Source organism: Bubalus kerabau, chromosome 6, assembly GCF_029407905.1.
Source record: "Bubalus kerabau isolate K-KA32 ecotype Philippines breed swamp buffalo chromosome 6, PCC_UOA_SB_1v2, whole genome shotgun sequence".
Taxonomy (NCBI): Eukaryota; Metazoa; Chordata; class Mammalia; order Artiodactyla; family Bovidae; genus Bubalus; species Bubalus kerabau.
In genome coordinates, this window is record NC_073629.1 from 101,461,986 (window position 1) to 101,475,329 (window position 13,344).

Below are 13,344 nucleotides of genomic sequence, written 5' to 3' on the forward strand. Positions count from 1 at the left end.
GATGCTTTTGCAGTGTGGTGTTGGAGAAGATTCTTGAGAGTCCTTTGGACAGCAAGGAGATCCAACCAGTCCATCCTAAAGGAAATCAGTCCTGAGTATTCATTGGAAGGACTGATGCTGAAGCTGAAACTCCAATACTTTGGCCACCTGATGCAAAGAACTGACTCATTAGAAAAGGCCCTGATGCTGGGAAAGATTGAAGGCGGAAGGAAAAGGGGCTGACAGAGGATGAGATGGTTGGATGGCATCACTGACTCAATGGAGATGAGTTTGAGTAAACTCTGGGAGTTGGTGATGGACAGGGAGGCCTGGCGTGCTGCAGTCCATGGGGTCTCAAAGAGTCGGATATGACTGAGCAACTGAAGTGAACTGATTGTCCCTTTACAATAATTACATTTATAATTACTGTTCCATGTCTCATTTCCTACTAAACTGTAAGCACATTGAGAATAGGAACAGTGTTAATATCCAACATACTTCCTGGCATATGGGTGGTGCTCAATATTTATAGATTATTCATAGATGAATATGGAAGTAAAGCTCAAATTGGATTTAATTTCAAATTGCTGAACAACTGTGGCTCAACTTTGCTGATTAATCTATAAATTACTTGTAATTTGTAACACCTTTTTCTTATATTATATTGTTATACCCTAATACTCTTTCTAGGCAGTATCCCCAGTCTCATTGCTCTATCTGCATGTAATTATGCCAGCATCATGCTGTTTTTTTTTTTTACAAGGTAAACTTTTATTTTGAAATTATTTAAAAAAATTTTTTTTTTTTAAATTTTTGGCTGTGTAAGGTCTTAGTTGTGGTGCTTGGGCTTTGTTGCCTTGCACAGGCTTCTCTCTAGTTGGGGTTTGTCTGATGTCTTTCTCATGATTAGACTGGACTTACAGTCTATTTACTGCTCTTGGAAAGAGTAACACAGAAGTGAAGCGCCCTTCTCATCACACCCTATTGGGGTATTTAACTTTCGTTAACATCATTAAGAGCCCACATGTCACAGCAGCACGGCCAAAAAAAAGAAAAATAAATAAAGTTTCTCTGAAGGGCTAACCGTCACTCATTTTTTATATTTCTCCAGAAGATATTAAAACTATCTTTAAATTATGTTATAATTTAAAAGTTAATATGATGACTGATTAGAATTGCACTTACCAATACACTGATTGGGGAAGGACTGACATCCAGGAGCATGTTACCTGTTTCCATTCAGTCAAACATTCCTATATATCTCTAGAAATTATTATGTGCGGATAACTAAGTTCTGGAGGCACGTAAGCAAATATGCAAGAATGTGTTTTGTAGTCAGACACTGCCATCCTACAGCTTGATGGTCAGTCTGAAGAAAATTGAAATGATGTCCAGACTGCCCCATGGAAGAAATTTATCAGAGATGTAAAGCTTGAGGTTTTTACTGAATTTTGCTGCTTCAAAGTAGATTATATAGAAAACAAGATTATGAAACTCAGAATGAGGTTTGAGGAAAAGGCTGCCAAAAACACACAATCAGTGAGGTCAGGGACCAGGTTTGATTCGCCTTTGTATTCTCTGCTCTGGCACACACTGGCAAACAATGAGTACTTGTTGAATGTCTGTTGAGAATAAATGAATAAATCAATGAATAAATCCTCACTTGCAGTCTTAACCTTAAATTGTTGACCACATCAAAGATGTGTTTTGATCATTGTTATGATACACAGTCTTCCACGGATGCTTCATTTTAATGCTCATATTATTTGAATGATTGGTCACTAGATTTTTCATTAGCATCAACAGTATTTTACATTCAAGTTTAAATGATGACAGAATCACTAAAGATGAAATAAATTTAACAGCATTAAAAGTATGCTTACTAAAAAAAAAAGGATGCTCACTGGCTTTCCCCTTCTTCCCTGGGCCTCCCACCTAGATATCTGTCAATGTCACCATAAACCAAACTAGTCCATATGGCAGTAGAATAAAACGAAAACACTCTTATATAGATTATCTGCCAGAGGTGAAGACAGGAAAAAAAAATATGCTTACTATCAGTCCAACATATTGAGATACAACTCTATAGAAAATTGTGTTTAAAAAGCAGAATATAGGGATTTCCCTGGTGGTCCAGTGGTTTAAGAATTTATCTTCCAATACATGGGGTGCAGGTTTGATTCCTGGTTGGGGAACTAAGATCCCACTTGCCTCATGGCAGCTAAGCCCACACATCTCAACTAGAGAGAAGCCTGTGCACCACAACTAAGATCTGATGTGGCCAAAAATAAATAAATGTGTATTTGAAAAGCATAATATAAAATCACATCCACACAGTGATTATGGGACTTCCCCAGTGGTCCAGTGGTTGAGACTCCACGCTTTCATTGCAGGGGGTATGGGTTCAATCCCTGATTGGGGAACCAGGATCCTACATGCTGCAAGGTGTGCCAAAAAAAAAAAAAAAAAAAAACCCAACCAAATGGTGATTATAATGATACAAATCAAGTTTGCATATGGTAACAGGCATATATTCTTTCTGCTGTTCAGCATCTATTTTCTTTTTTTCCTAAGGGCATATATGTTTGTTTGAAAGGAAACCACTTCTCACCAGTTCTCAGCCATGTGTTGAGTTCTGATAATTCAGGTCAATCTAAACATCACCTTCTTGACCATAGTGGTTGGCTCAGGGATGGGCAGGTGAACTAATTGGAGCCCACTTACCAGGGCTTGATGAGGTGTAAGAGTGTGGGATCTAGAACTTTTGCAGCTGTTTTCCTACCACACTGGAAGGGCCTGGGGCTTGCTAAGGTCACCAGACAGAGCCTGAGGATAAAGCAAGGCAGTGGTAGGTAGAATAGTGTAGTTGAAAGAAACTTGGTACTTGGTGATTTAGTTCAAGCTATTGGGTGGAGGAAGCCTCATATGAAACTATGCTTTTCAACAGTTCCTTTATTGTTTATTGTTCTTTGTCATTTGCAAGTGAAATAGCTGATAGAGATACAGGCAAAGATTTGAAGGGAACCCAGGAAAATGAAGAGAGTTTTGATTTGTTGCAGTGGTGGGACTGAGAGTAAATTTTTCTTTCTTTGATTTCTATTAATATTGTTATTTATTTATTTATGGCTGCATTGAGTCTTCACTGTGGTGCTCAGGATCTTTCATTGCAGCATGTGGGCTTCTCTGTAGTTGTAGCCCATGGACTCCAGAGCTCGCTCTAAGTAGCTTTGTTTGGCAAGCTGTCTTAGTTGCCCCATGGCATGTGGGATCTTAGTTTCCCAACCAGGGATAGAACCCATGTCCCCTGCATTGGCAGGTGGATTCTTAACCATTGGACCACCAGGGAGTCTCTACTAACTTTGTTAAGTGACTGACAAGGGTTTCTGGATATTCACGTTCAGTTCAGTTCAGTCGCTCAGTCATGTCCGACTCTTTGCGACCTATGGACTGCAGCACGCCAGGCCTCCCTGTCCATCACCAACTCCCGGAGTTTACCCAAACTCATGTCCATTGAGTCGGTGATGCCATCAAACCATCTCATCCTCTGTCGTCCCCTTCTCCTCCCACCTTCAATCTTTCTCAGCATCAGGGTCTTTTCAAAGGGTCTCTTCAGTTTTTCGCATCAGGTGGCCAAAGTATTGGAGTTTCAGCTTCAACATCAGTCCTTTCAGTGAACACTCAGGACTGATCTCCTTTAGGATGGACTAGTTGGATCTCCTTGCAGTCCAAGGGACTCTCAAAAGTCTGCTCCAACACCACAGTTCAAAAGCATCAATTCTTTGGTGCTCAGCTTTCTTTATAGTCCAACTCTCACATCTATACATGACTATTGGAAAAATCATAGCCTTGACTAGACGGACCTTTGTTGGCAAAGTAATGTCTCTGCTTTTTAATATGCTATCTAGGTTGGTCATAACTTTCCTTCCAAGGAGTAAGCGTCTTTTAATTTCATGGCTTCAATCACCATCTGCAGTGATTTTGGAACCAAAAAAAATAGTCTGCCACTGTTTCCACTGTTTCTCCATCTATTTGCCATGAAGTGATGGGACCAGATGCCATGATCTGAGCTTTCTGAATGTCGAGTTTTAATCCAACTTTTTCACTCTCCTCTTTCACTTTCAGCAATAGGCTCTTTAGTTCTTCTTCCCTTTCTGCCACAAGGGTGGTGTCATTTGCATATCTGAGGTTATTGATAACCAGGTAATCTTGATTCAAGCTTGTGCTTCATCCAGCCCAGTATTTCTCATGATGTACTCTGCATAGAAGTTAAATAAGCAGGTTGACAATATACAGCCTTGACATACTCCTTTCCCGATTTGGAACCAGTCTGTTGTTCCATGTCCAGTTTTAACTGTTGCTTCCTAACCTGCATACAGATTTCTCAAGAGGCAGGTCAGGTGGTCTGGTATTCCCATCTCTTTAAGAACTTTCCACAGTTTGTTGTGATCCACACAGTCAAAGGCTTTGGCATAGTCAATAAAGCAGAAATATATGTTTTTCTCTTGCTTTTTTGAGGATCCAATGGATGTCGGCAATTTGATCTCTGGTTTCTCTGTCTTTTCTAAAACCAGCTTGAACATCTGGAAGTTCACGGTTCACATATTGCTGAAGCCTGGCTTGGAGAATTTTGAGCATTACTTTACTAGCATGTGAGATGAGTGCAATTGTGTGGTAGTTTGAGCATTCTTTGACATTGCCTTTCTTTGGGATTGGGATGAAAACTGACCTTTTCCAATTCTGTGGCCACTGCTGAGTTTTCCAAATTTGCTGGCATATTGAGTGCAGCACTTTCACAGCATCATGTTTTAGGATTTGAAATAGCTCACCTGGAATTCCATCACCTCCACTAGCTTTGTTTGCAGTGATGCTTCCTAAGGCCCACTTACCTTCTGGATATTCAAAAAAAGTCTTAAAAGACATAAGGTCATAATAGACATAGTATTATAAATGCTGTATGTTTATAATGTAGCATCTGCATAAATATTATGACAGTTTGATTAATTCTCATATTAAGCATGAAAAGTAGGAAGCTCAGTGTTAGACACATGCTCTCAGACTGAAAGCAAGGTCATACAAGTGCACATAGTGAATATTTCACTTAACCAGTGGCCTAACACACCACCCTTTCCAAATCTTAATAGAAAAAACAAAGAATAAAAGCACTAAAATTGGGTTGGTCAGTTATACCAAGTGTCAGTACAGTAGTAGAACAGCAGACTTTGCACATGTAACCATGGTTCTTCATCTTCCTCTCAGATCCCTGCATCGCTGCTACCACTGTTGAACACCAGCCCCAGCTCCCAGGAGTTGGAGCCTCACTCTCTTGCGTCCTTGTTTATGAAGTATGGTGCAAGGTAGTCCCTTACCCACTTCAGCTGTCAGAGAGCTGAATTTCAAAGATCCTTTTGGTTTCTGATTACTCAGGAGAAGAGAGAGAATACAAGACAGAAGAAAGATGCCAGGGACAGAGAAAGGAGTAAAGAGTGTCAAGAGCCTCTTTTAAGTAGAAGTGCTTAAAGTAAAGGACGCTAAGAAATGACATAAATACTTTGTCTTTACAAAGATGAAGCAGTTTTTAAAGGCAACACAAGCTTCTTTGAAATGTTATTGGATTTTGTTAACATTGTCCCTAAAATACAGTATATGTAAATTAACAGAAGTAACCTTAGGGGTGAAGAAAAGGTAAGACCTTGTAATTTCAGTTTCTCACTTTGCATGTGGACATTAGCCAAGGGACCTTTGGTTGTGCTGAATAGCAGAGCCACTCTACTTCTGAGAGCTTGTCCATCTCAATTATGGCCATCATATTAGACACTTTGAGGTTACATCTTTGAGTTTGACCAATTCGGTTTGATTCCAGCATCAAAACCTTTATCACTTCTCACTGAATCACTATTTCTATTAATATTTATGCTCAAAACTCTTAAATATTTAGCTGCTGTACAAAAGTCACACAGCAAAAACATGCACTCTGACCTAAAACTTTACTGTAATAGTGAATGGTTTTAGTGAGTCATAGTTTGGAAGGCTCTGAAAATGTGAGTTTTTTCCTGGAGTGTTTACAAAAGCTTCATGTGTTTAACAACATAATTATACCATTTAGCTCATGCCTCCTCTTCACCTCTCCAGCACCCAGACTTTTCCTCTCAAAATAACACATAACAGCACATTAGATTTTACTCAGGTATTTGACAAGTAATTTTTGATTGCCCATTTTGCCAAATCCTTAACTTCTAAATATTCATGGTCTGCTAAAGGATATGGATACATAGACACTTTCCATGCAAAGTGAAAGAGCTAGGAACACTATGCTGTCTTAGCCTAAGACAGGCATAAGGAGAGGGGAGTCTTCTTAGGCCACAGGACAGGATAAAATAAATGGGAATTACCCAAGTAAGTAAAAGGTGTAGTAGCTCAAATGGTAAAGCTTCCATTTACCTGCTCCTGGTAAAGCAGGAGACCTGGAGAAGGAACTGGAAATGCGCTCCAGTATTCTTGCCTGGAGAATTCCATAGACAGAGGAGCCTGGTGGGCTATAGTCTAGGGGGTCACAAAAGAGTCTGACATAACTGAGTGACTAACACACACATATGCAAGTAAGGATGGGGAGAAGGATCTTCTGAGTCAGAAGAAGCACCATATATGAGACTTGAGAATTAAGTTCACAGAAGTCATGGGTACTTGTCATTAACTTGTTGTTGTTCTGTTGCCAAGTCATGTCCAATTCTTGGTGACCGCACGGACTCAGGTACCTCACCATCTCCTGGAGTTTGCCCAAGTTCATGTTCATTGAATTGGTGATGCCATCCAACCATCTCATCCTCTAATGTCCCCTTCTCCTCCTGCCTTCAATCTTTCCCAGCATCAGATTCTTTTTCAATGAGTCAGCTCTTTGCATCAGGTGGCCAAAGTACTGGAGCTTCAACTTCAGCATCAGTCCTTCCAATGAGTATTCAGAATTGATTTCCTTTAAGATTGACTGGTTTGATCTCCTAGCTGTCCAAGGGACTCTCAAGAGTCTTCTCCAGTGCCACAGTTCGAAAGCATCAATTCTTCAGCACTCTGCCTTCTTTATGGTCCAGCTCTCATTGGACAATACATGACTACTGGAAAGACCATAGCCTTGACTTGTACAGACCTTTGTTGGCAAAGTGATGTCTTTGCGTTTTAATACACTATCTAGGTTTGTCATAGCTTTCCTGCCAAGAAGCAATCATTTTCTAATTTCATGGCTGCAGTTGTTAATTTAGCAAGGCCAAATCATACCTGTGGCTACCCAGGAGGCACAATGGTAAAAATCCACCTGCTAATGCAAGAGGCTCAAGAGATGCAGGTTCAATCCCTGGGTTGGGAAGATTCCCTAGAGAAGGAATTGGCAACCCACTCCAGTATTCTTGCCTGAAAAATCCCATGGACAGAGGAGCCTGGAAAGCTACAGTCCATAGTGCTCACAAAGAGTTGGACATGACTGAGAAAGCATACCTGAGGGAGTGGGACAGGATAGGTCAGGGGATAGTGACTGCACTTTACTCACTGTGTTTTAAATTGCATAAGACCCATGAATGGATCATTAGAACAATATACTTTTTGGAAAGAGGTAGAGTAGAAAATATCAGGATGCTTCGCATGCAATAAAGGTAACTATTGGTTAGTGGATCTGTTGTTTTATAATTATATGTGTGTGTGTGTGTGTTGAGTCCCAATGTAAAATATATCTCTTACTGTGGGACATGCCCAAAAAGTTTGAAAGTCACTGTTCACAGAATAGAACATTTTATTTATAGTTTACAAGATGCTTTTAGTTATCCCATTTTTATTACATAGCTCTGCCTCCATTTTTCATTTGCCATTTACTCTTTCCTCAAATGTTTATCATGTGTATATTTTATGCCCAATGCTAGAAAACTGAGAGGACCTCACAGTCTATGGGAGACAAGTAAAGAGATAATAAGAGCTACTGTTTACCACCGTCCTCAAAGTGTGTCCTGTGGACCACCTACTTTGGAATCCCCAGGGGAAAGTGCCTTTTGAAACATAGGTAATGGGTTCTGTACCAGACCTGCTGCATCAGACTCTCTGGGTGAGGGTCAGGGGTCTGCATTTTTAATTAGAGGTTCTCAAAGTCTTTTACACTTTAAGTTTGAAAAAGATCTGTTTCCTCAGTGTGCTGGAAGCCAACATTTTGCTCAACACACTGTGCTCAGCCACAAAGATCTTTTTTCATTTCCTTCAAGGATCCAACACCCTTGCCACACAGAGCTTTCCCACATGCTGGTCTTTGGAATACTTTCACACTTCCCTGGCCAATTTCAATCTATCCAGCAGGTCTTTGTTTGTTTGTTTAGGCTACTACACACTAGCTTGCAGGATCTTAGTTCCCTGACCAGGGATCAAACCCAGGCCTCCAGCTGTGAAAGGGATGAGTCCTAACCACTGAACCACCAGGGAATGCCTAGGCCTCAGCTTCATTGGGAATGCCACTTCATTGGGAAATGTCCTTAATCCCCTAAGCTTCAGTGGGGACTTTGATTATATGCTTCCTGGTGGTAGACGCTGAAATAGCTGCTTTCTCTTCAAAAGAGGACTGTTAAGGAGAAGGTCAGTTGGGACTTCCCTGGCAGTCCAGTGGCTAAGACTGTGCTCCTACTGCAGTGGGTACAGGTTCTATCCCTGATCAGGGAAGATCCCACGTGCTATGCAGCCAAAGGAAAAAAAAAAAAAGAAAGTAAGGTCAATTAACAACCTACAACTGTGAACTCTTTCAGTTCCACCTCAGTATTTGAGATGGGGTTATGGTCCTCTCCAATGGCCCCAGCCAGTGACTAAGACTGTGGTATAAGAGCCTGGCCATTTACATCCAATGTGCATCCTGTAATGTGCAACCTTTGCTCCAGAGCTCCCCGTGGTGCTGACAAAGACTGTGACGGGCCTGTATTGTGGTTTTCATAGCCCCCCCCCTTGCCCAATCCTGCTTCCTTCCTTTTGCTTTCATAGGTTTTACTCCCCAACAAACCTTTGCCTTCTTGACTCCATCTCAGCATCTATCCATCACGGAGGATTTGACTGCCACACCTGTCTTAGTGTAACAAGACAGAGACTGAAGGGGAGAGCCATGAGGCCAGACTGCAGAAGTAAGAAAAGCTGGAACACACAGGGCTTTATAGATCATGCTAAGTAGTTTACATTTTACAGTTAGGGTAGTTGGAAGACACTGCATGTTTCTGAGTCGATTGGGGAGAAATAGCGAAAATCATCAAATGTAAATGTAGAATGAGCACTCTGGCTATTGTGTGTAGGATGGGCTGGAGGACTGTGAGAATGAAGACAATTTCTGGAGTCTAAGAAGAGGGGATGGTGTCTTGGACTGGGGTGAGCCAGAGACAACAAAGATTTGAGAGATATTTAAAAGGTGGAATCTCTAAAACTTGGTGTTTTATTGGATGTGGGTAGTGACTTCAAGGATGAGTCAAGGATACTCAGATCTCTGGCTTGAGCTGTTGTGTGGAAAGTGATGCCAGATACTGAAACAGGAAGTTCTGAGGGAAGCAGGTATGGGAGGAAAGCCAGGAGTTCAACTTTGCTGTTTTTTTCCTAAACAATTTTCTATTGCTTTAATATTTATTTATTTATTTGGCTGTGCCAGGCCTTATTTGCAGCATTCGGGATCTTTGATCTTTAGCTGCAGTATGTGGAATCTAGTTGCCCAACCAGGGATTGAACCTGGGCCCCCTGCATTAGGAGCATGGAGTTGTAGCAATTAGATCACCAGGGAAATGCAAGAGTTCAGCTTTAGACATGCAGAGTTTGAGATGTCTATGGGACATCCAGGAGCATATAGAGAGTTGAATATATGGTTTTGGCGTATAAAGGAGATACAGTCTGGTTATATCCACTTGGGTGTTCTCAGCATATAGTTGGGAGCAAACAAGATCACCCAGGAGGGGCTCAATGTGTTGAGAGAGGTCTCAGACATTGACCTTGGAAATTCCAGCATAAAATATTCTGATAGAGGACAGAGGTTAACAGATGAGACTTAGGTCAGGGCATATGGAGTCACTTTGAGAGGGGTTTTGATAAGAAGGGGCTGTCGAATGTTGCTGAGTGTCCAAGAAGGTGAGGACTGAAAAATACTCTTTTGTTTTAGTGCCATGGAGGTCATTGGTGGTCTTGGTAAGAGCCATTTCAATGAAGCGGTAGAGATGGAAGCCAGACTGAAGTGGGCCGAAGAGTAAAAGAAATGGAAGAAGTGGAGATAGTGTCAAACTCTTTCAAGAAATTTGGTTCTAGAGGTGGTGGGAAAAAAGGCAGAGGTTTGGGAGAGTGTGGAGATAAGCTTTTCTGTTTTGCTTTGTTTTTAGGAGAGGAGAGACTTGAGTGCAGCTGAATGTTGATGGGAAGGAGCCAGCCTAGAAGACAGAGGAGAAAGTGATCATCAAAGGCACAAGATCTCTGAGAAGGTGGGTTGGTGGTGGGGCCAGGGCTTTAGGGCCCAGGCAGAGGGACTGACACTGAAGAGAAGTGCCACCCCTTTCTTTGGAACAGGTGGGAAGGAGAAAGGTGTGGACACAGATGCTGGTGGAGCTGTAGGTTCAGTGGTAGGAGGAGACTAGGAGACAGGGCAGGTGGCAGGTTGGAGGAATGTGGAGGAGGAGGTTTGAAAGAGTCTTTTGATAGTGGGAAATGAGCTTTTTGATGGACAACAAGGAAATGTTACCAGGAAATGAAGCGGGCCCAGCTAATTTTTAAAACCTTTTGTTATGAAAAATTTAAGTCTGTACAAAGCAAACAGAATCATGTAATGAACTCAGTGTAACTGACCAGCTTCAGTTATTATTAACATTCTACCAATCCTGTTTCCACTTTCACTTTCATCAAGAGGCTTTTTAGTTCCTCTTCACTTTCTGCCATAAGGGTGGTGTCATCTGCATATCTGAGGTTATTGATATTTCTCCCAGCAATCTTGATTCCAGCTTGTGTTTCTTCCAGCCAGGCGTTTCTCATGATGTACACTGCATATAAGTTAAATAAGCAGGGTGACAATATACAGCCTTGACATACTCCTTTTCCTATTTGGAACCAGTCTGTTGTTCCATGTCCAGTTCTAACTGTTGCTTCCTGACCTGCATACAGATTTCTCAAGAGGCAGGTCAAGTAGTCTGATATTCCCATCTCTTTCAGAATTTTCCACAGTTTATTGTGATCCACACAGTCAAAGGCTTTGGCATAATCAATAAAGCAGATATAGATGGTTTTCTGGAACTCTCTTGCTTTTTCCATGATCCAGCGGATATTGGCAATTTGATCTCTGGTTCCTCTGCCTTTTCTAAAACCAGCTTGATGAAAGTGAAAGTGGAGAGTGAAAAAGTTGGCTTAAAACTAAACATTCAGAAAACTAAGATCATGGCATCCGGTCCCATTACTTCATGGGAATAGATGGGGAAACAGTGGAAACAGTGTCAGACTTTATTTTTTGGGTTCCAAAATCACTGCAGATGGTGATTGCAGCCATGAAATTAAAAGACACTTACTCCTTGGAAGGAAAGTTATGTCCAACCTAGATAGCATATTCAAAAGCAGAGACATTACTTTGCCAACAAAGGTCCATCTAGTCAAGGCTATGGTTTTTCCATTGGTCATGTATGGATGTGAGAGTTGGACTGTGAAGAAGGCTGAGCGCCGGAGAATTGATGCTTTTGAAGTGTGGTGTTGGAGAAGACTCTTGAGAGTCCCTTGGACTGCAAGGAGATCCAACCAGTCCATTCTGAAGGAGATCAGCCCTGGGATTTCTTTGGAAGGAATGATGCTAAAGCTGAAACTCCAGTACTTTGGCCACCTCATGCGAAGAGTTGACTCATTGGAAAAGACTCTGATGCTGGGAGGGATTGGGGGCAGGAGAAGGGGACGACAGAGGATGAGATGGCTGGATGGCATCACTGACTCGATGGACGTGAGTCTGAGTGAACTCCGGGAGATGGTGATGGACAGGGAGGCCTGGCGTGCTGTGATTCATGGGTCCGCAAAGAGTCGGGCATGACTGAGCGACTGAACTGAACTGAATCCTGTTTCCTCAGTGCTTCCACTCATTCACTTCCCATTGTTTTTTAAACATTATTTTATTTTTTGCAGTTATTTTAAAGGTAAGATATAGACATATTGAAATGCAAGAAAGTTAATTACGTAATTTTGACAGATATACCTGTATAACTCACACACCTATAATAATATAAGGACTTCCCTGGTGGCTCAGACAGTAAAGAATCTGCCTGTAATGCAGGAGACCTGGGATTGATTCCTGGGTCAGGAAGATCCCCTGGAGAAGGGAATGGCAACCCACTCCAGTATTTTTGCCTGGAAAATCCCATGGATAGAGGAGCCTAGTGGGCTACAGTCCATGGAGTCGCAAAGAGTTGGACACAACTGAGCAAATAACACTCCATCTCCCCGCAAATATCTCCATCCTCTCTTTTCTCTATCAATCCCTCCCTGTCCCCCCAGAGGGAACCAGTGTTCTGATTATTTTCATTTTAGATTAATTTTGTCTATTCTAGAACTTTTTACAAATGGAATCATATAGAACATGCTCTTTTGTGTATAGCTTTTTTTTGCCTAGCATTATGTTTATGAGATTTATCCATGTTGGTGTATATATCAGTAGTTTATTTCTTCATATTTCTTTTTATTTCAATGAGATATACTTATTTTTAGTTGAAGGATAATTGTTTTACAATATCGAGTTGTTTTTTGCCAAACATCGACATGAATCAGCCATAGGTATACTGATGTCCCTGCCCTCCTGAACCTCCCTCCCACTTCCCTCCCCACCCCACCCTTCTAGGTTTTGTTATAGAGTCCTGGTTTCAGTTCCCTGAATCATACAGAAAATTCCCATTGGCCATCTATTTTACATATGGTAATGTATGTTTCCACGTTATTTTCTCCATACCTCCCACCCTCTCCTTCCTGCCCTGCCCTCCATGTCCAAAAGTCTATTCTGTATGTCTGCATCTCCATTGCTGCCCTTCAAATAGCTTCATCAGTAATATCTTTCTAGATTTCATCAGTTCAGATCAGATCAGTCACTCAGTCGTGTCTGACTCTTTGCAACCCCATGAATCGCAGCACGCCAGGCCTCCCTGTCCATCACCAACTCCCGGAGTTCACTCAGACTCACGTCCATCGAGTCAGTGATGCCATCCAGCCATCTCATCCTCTGTCATCCCCTTCTCCTGCTGCCCCCAATCCCTCCCAGCATCAGAGTCTTTTCCAATGAGTCAACTCTTCGCATGAGGTGGCCAAAGTACTGGAGTTTCAGCTTTAGCATCATTCCTTACAAAGAAATCCCAGGGCTGATCTCCTTCAGAATGG